Source organism: Engystomops pustulosus, chromosome 11 (genome assembly GCF_040894005.1).
Source record: "Engystomops pustulosus chromosome 11, aEngPut4.maternal, whole genome shotgun sequence".
NCBI lineage: Eukaryota > Metazoa > Chordata > Amphibia > Anura > Leptodactylidae > Engystomops > Engystomops pustulosus.
Window position 1 is genome coordinate 82,641,971 of NC_092421.1, and position 6,701 is coordinate 82,648,671.

The window sequence follows — 6,701 nt, forward strand, 5'->3', positions numbered from 1 at the left end:
TTGTAGATCCAGATAAAAAAAAATTTGGCCCCAGTGACAACCGGAGTTTAAACATTTTTTTCCGTAATGGGACCAAGGATTATCAATAAAGCTTCAGTACAGACACCTTACAGCTGATCATTGCAGTCTGGGACTATAGTAAAGCATTCAAAGACCTTCACCAGAGGTCACAGGGGTCTGTCTGTAACTATGGGTTGTCTGTAAGTCGGGTGTCCTTAAGTAGGGGACCGCCTGTATTGCTTTTTTTTTTTTAAGCCACTTTTTCTTTATTTAAATCGTTGTTTATTCAGGGACTGTAAATGTTGCCTAGTCACAAATGTGCCGGCCTATCTTAAAAAAAAAATAAAACTTTCTCGGAGATCTCTCACGCCAACATTATGCCAAGAGCAAAACATATCCTACATATTGTGTGTTACCAGACCTATTAATAGCCATGTAAAAAAAAAATACAAAAATACTCTTCAGAAGTCTTTGAAGAATGTGTGTCACACGCCTTGTCTCGTTTTACACCCTTTTCCCTGCTCATTGTAGCGTCGAACAATAACATCTTCCCTAAAGGAAATCAGTAATAAAACCTCTTGCAGGATATCCTATTTATAATTTTTCCCATTCATATCCTAATAGGTGTACAAAATACTTTTGGCTCTTCAAAACGTTCTTATTAATTTGATTCCAAAATCCGGCGTTCGACTTTTTTTACAATTCCAAAAAAGGAATTTTTTTTAATTTTTTTTACGATTTCTTCCCCCCCCTCCCCCCGTTGAAATGTTCCTCCACCTCGTATATAACACACTTTGGAGCGCTTTGGCATTCAGTATAAATAACTTGATACCAAAGGCCATATAGATTTATTAAAGACCCCATTCGGTTTTATTTAGCTTATCACGTTTTTAATTAATAGATTTTTTTTTTTTTTTTTATTACCGGCATGATCTCATTCCTTTACAATATCGATAAACGGAGGCACACCTGCCCTATAAAACACACTTTATGTGAAACAGGCTATTCAGAATTTACAGCCTGTTCTGTCACCCATTGTTTCAGGGGCTGACACATAGGTGTGTTGTAGCTTTACGCAATCGGAGTCAAAATTGTAACTTTTTTTTTTTTCCCAACTATTTCCAAAACGAAGGGAATCCGTAGAAACGATTGCCGAGAGTCATTTCAATTCTAAACAGATTTATGAGGTCGATAAAAATCAGAAAAGGTTCCTTATGTTACCCCCGTCAGCCTGTTCCTGGACCTACTGGGGGCGACCCTTTGGTGAAACGGCAGTAATTGACTTAAATGTTCCGGTTAGTTTGTTTGTTTAATGATTTTAAAATATTCGGAAGCATCTCTTGTGGTGTTTTACACTGTCACAAACCTGTCACTCGACTGATTTAATAGCAGGAGTGAGACAAAATTGTCGAAATTAAATGAAGCATTGAACATGATTATCTAACGAGCGATTGTGAATTTGAAAAAAAAAAAAAGTAGAAAAAAAAAAAAACTTCTGTGTAGTTTTGTAAACATAAAATATTTTTAGTTGGAAATATGACAGATCAAAAAAAAAAAAAAAAAAGTGCACCGAATGGGATTCGAACCAAGTACTTTATTTATTCGGGTATTTTTTAAGCTTCAGCCCTTTGTACAAATGGGGGAAAGAATTTTAACCCGAATTTGATATCTTAAAGGAAATCTACCATTGGGATTATGGATTATAAACCAAGAACATTTACATGCTGGTGTGTGCCCCTTTTGTTAGGATCCGCACTTCTTTAAGCTTTTTATGCCGTAGATTGTACAATAAAAGGCTTCAAAATGAACCTGAGGGGCTCCATGCTGCATAGAAGTTAATGGAGCCTGGAGCCCCTTAGGCTAGTTTGCATAATTTTTGAAGTATATTTTCTTATAAATCAAGGGCATAAGAAGTCAAAAGAAGAGTAGATCCTAATAAAGGGGGCGCACACCAGTATGTAAGTGTATTTGGTTTATAATCCGTAACCTCTTAAGTTACGCCCCTGTGCCTGGTGGTGGAATGATTAGAAACATGGAAGTATTAGTCATGCGCTGGTGTAGGGTGCGCCACATGCCGCTCTACACCAGGTCTGGCCAGATCCTGGCACCCACTTGGCATGGAGATGGGAATCGGGGTGATTCCTGCCCTTCCCCTTCTAAGCGCCAAATACATGCCAATAGACCCCATTCTATGGATATTTGGGGACCGAAATATATGCATACCACAAAATTATTTTAGGGGAATCGGGGTTGTGGGTTTTGAGCTGCCACCAATCAGACGGCCTATTCTAGAGATATGTTTTCAAAGATTTAGCCTGGAAAACGGCTTAAGGCTATTTCCCTTTTTAATTTACACCACCCCCTATGATAACAGAATAGAAAGAAGTGTCTAAAATACGTAATGAATGTGCTGCACAAATTCTGAATTGATTTTGGAATTAAATCTGCCCAAACATATCCGTGTTCCTTTAATTCCCTTAAAGGAAATCTACCACCAGGATGTGGTATGTGGACTTACATACTGGTGTGTGCCCCCTTCCGACAGAATCTGCTCTTCTTTAAGCTTCCTATGTCCTTGATTTGAGGAAAAAAGGCTTTAAAAATGATGCAAATGAGCCTGAGGGGCTCCGGGCTCCATAGGTGTTAATTGAGCCTGGAGCCCCTGAAGAAAATTTGCTTAATTTTAACAGCGTTTTGTAAAAACTAGGGCATAAGAAGCTAAAAGAAGATCAGATCCGTCCAGAGGGACCTCACACATGGCATGTATGTCAGTGCTTGGTTTACAATCATTTATCCTGGTGGTAGATGTCCTTTAAGTACACAGCCCATTTTTTTGTTTGTTTTTTTCACTCCCCACTCCCAAAAATCCAGAACTTTAGTATTTTTCTATGTATAGAGCAGTTTGAGGGCTTGTTTTCTGTGTATCAATTTTTACTTCCTAGTGAGGTTATTTAATATCCCTTGGAAGGAATATCTTGCTAGGAGGATGGAAAAAAAATTCCAAATGTGGTGAAATTGACTTAAAACACACATGTGCTTCTTTTTCTTTAAGGTCAAGTTTTGATTGCTCCAAATCACCTTATCCTTTGGGCCGGAATGATCACGGAGATACTAAATCTGTGTAGGTTTTATTATGTAGATTTAAAAATGTAAATGTTCACAGGACAATAACTTTTATTATATATTTTTTTATTTTTTTTTACTTTTTAAAAACATTTTTGAATGTATTTTTTGACACTTGAACCTTAGGGGGTCTCATCTATTCTAACATATACTGCAATACGTACCGTGGGGAGTTTCGTCCTGATCCGTCGGCACGCTGAAATAACTGGTGCTGAATAACAAACCTCGAAGCCTCACATAGACTCCCGCCTGTCTCAACAAGCCCAACCCCCCGCCCCCACACTAACGTCCCTGGGGCCAAGACATTGCCCAAGATGGTGGCTCCCAAGTACTGACAGTACCTAAATACCCCCGGCAGCTTTGTCACCCCCTGCCGGCCCACTCTGCCGATGGCCGCTCTCCTCCAGGCCAACGTGGTGCGTAGGTGGAGTAATAATAATCGTGAATTCAGTGGAGTAACTAGAAGCTGATGGGCCCCAGTGCAAAGTCTGTGCCGGGCCCCCGACTATAATGTAGGGTATATAGTAATAGTCTTCTCATATAGGAAAGTGACACCATAAGGGCCCCCTAAACCTCTTGGGCCCAGGTGCGACTGCACCCTCTTCACCCCCTCAAGTTACGCCCCTGCGTGAATTCTTGCAGGAATAAGCCCCCCCCCCCCCCCAATTTTGTATGAAGAGGACTCAGTCCAGGAACCCTCTTCATACACACACTACTGTATCAGGATGCACCGGTATGCCATGGTGTGGCAAGGGTTAGTTGTGATAGAATGTTTCCGGAAGCAAACTACAACATAACATGATCCCGAGGTGACATTATGTGACATAACTAACCCCTATGGAATCTTCTGGTGGCATAGAAGATACTATTTAAAGGGATGTTCTAGTATCAATGATGTAGGATGGGACGATCCCTTTAACACCGCCTTTAGCTTGGATTTTGTAGTTGTATTTTCCGGCATGTTCCGGGCCCGTGTTCTATTTCTACTCATCCAGGCATATAAATCTGTAAAAGCCGCGGTTAATGCCTGATACTGTACATGTACCCGGCTCTTTCTAGTTCGCTGGCAGGAGAATTTCTCGGTTCCAGTCTCTGATCGCTTTTACAGACTTTGTCCATGTGTAATTCTCATTTACAGCCTAACGCCCCGACGTGTGCCACAGAAGAAGAACAGATAGCCATAGTTTGCTGCGGATCCAACCTCCAAGGTTTATTTTTAATGTTTCACAGTTCATCGAGCCTTGTCTATTTGGTGCCAGTGGGCGGCCATCTTGGACAAATATTCGAGAATTTGTTTTAATGGAAAATCTTGGAAATTACGGAACTGGAACAATGAACAGTAACTTAAAGCTGAGTAATACTCTTTGTGGACTACATGGACTGAGGATCTGTGTGTCCCAAGTTCTTCCGGGGTATAGAATACTGGGACTCAGTGTTTGCCCACTGTCGTCACAATCTTTTCCTAATTTCTTTAAAGGGGTTGTACTCTTTTTATAATGGCCTCTTCTCCTCATGTGGTGATTCCAAGTAATTGAGAATGTGTTCAGAAAATTTCTCAGCAAGTGATCAGTTTCCCTACAGCGCCCCCAGAGGCTCACTGTAGTATTACAAAGTCCCCACTTAAATCAATGTCTGTCCACTGATTGGCTTATATAGAACTTTACTCTAGTTATACAGAATTCCCCTACAGGATGTTGTGGTTTTACATGATTGTCTGCTGTACACAACTAGAGGAGCAAAAGTCAGATGTCACCATTCATGGTTAAGTTAAGAAGACACATACAATCTAATCAATAACTTCAGCTTCCACTGCTCTATAACATGCCGCCTGCAGATAGGACACTATGTACAATCTGCTCAGCTCCTCCTGCTCTATAACATGCTACCTGCAGATAGAACACTATGTACAATCTGCTCAGCTCCTCCTCCTCTATAACATGCTGCCTGCAGATAGGACACTATGTATAATCTGCTCAGCTCCTCCTGCTCTATAACATGCTGCTTGCAGATAGGACACTATGTACAATCTGCTCAGCTTCTCCTGCTCTATAACATGCTGCCTGCAGATAGGACACTATGTACAATATGCTCAGCTCTTCCTGCTCTATAACATGCTGCCTGCAGATAGGACACTATGTATAATCTGCTCAGCTCCTCCTGCTCTATAACATGCTGCCTGCAGATAGGACACTATGTACAATGTGCTCAGCTTCTCCTGCTCTATAACATGCTGCCTGCAGATAGGACACTATGTACAATCTGCTCAGCTCCTCCTGCTCTATAACATGCTGCCTGCAGATAGGACACTATGTGCAATCTGCTCAGCTCCTCCTGCTCTATAACATGCTGCCTGCAGATAGGATACTGTGAACAATCTGATCAGCTCCTCCTGCTCTATAACATGCTGCCTGCAGATAGGACACTATGTGCAATCTGCTCAGCTGCTCCTGCTCTATAGCATGCTGCCTGCAGATAGGGCACTATGTACAATCTGTTCAGCTCCTCCTGCTCTATAAAATGCTGCCTGCAGATAGGACACTATATACAATCTGCTCAGCTCCACCTGCTCTATAACATGCTGCCTGCAGATAGGACACTATATGCAATGTGCTCAGCTCCTCCTGCTCTATAACATGCTGCCTGCAGATAGGACACTATGTACAATCTGCTCAGCTCCTCCTGCTCTATAACATGCTGCCTGCAGATAGGACACTATGTGCAATCTACTCAGCTCCTCCTGCTCTATAACATGCTGCCTGCAGATAGGACACTATGTACAATCTTCTCTGCTCCTCCTGCTCTATAACATGCTGCCTGCAGATAGGACACTATGTACAATCTGCTCAGCTCCTCCTGCTCTATAACCTGCTGCCTGCATATAGCACTTCCCAGAATTTCAGGGGGAGCCAGATAATGGAAGACTGAACGAGTACTCCTAACGTACTCGTGTGTAATCCTACACACCCTGCACATTCGGGAGGCGACCTGCGCTTAGCACACGTTGCACTGCTTTTGATAAATCTGGGCCTGTAAGTGGCTGTCTATGTATGTAAAGAGGTAGAAAACAGATTTAGGATTTCTTTCCAACAGCCGCCATCATAATGTTCCGCCCTGATTGGTTACCGGTGGGCTTTAGAGCTTAAAGAGGACCTTTCACCGCCTCACATGTGCAGATTATAGGGGCACCTACACAGATTCAGGGGCTCTTTGAATTTTCTTTCTAGCCCCCACGGTTGCAGAGCTATCACTCCTGGTATCTGACCATTGTAATCTGTGATTGGTCAGAGAGGAGGAGCTGGGGCTGGAGGCGTGTGTTATGCTAATCTTCTCTCATACTGTCCAATCAGCAGCAGGCTGTGTCCAAGAAGCTACTATGAACAATATTGAGCTAAAGGCTGTAAACACAATCGGCTAGTATTCCGTTGACATTGTGTTCACATTGTGTGTACATTCAATTTACATAGCAAACAAGTTGTAAAAGCAAACGCGATGTTAATGCAAATTCGATAAAATGACGTAATCGTAATGTGAAAGCAGATGCAATGTAAACTCAAACACAATGTTAACCCAAAAGTGAT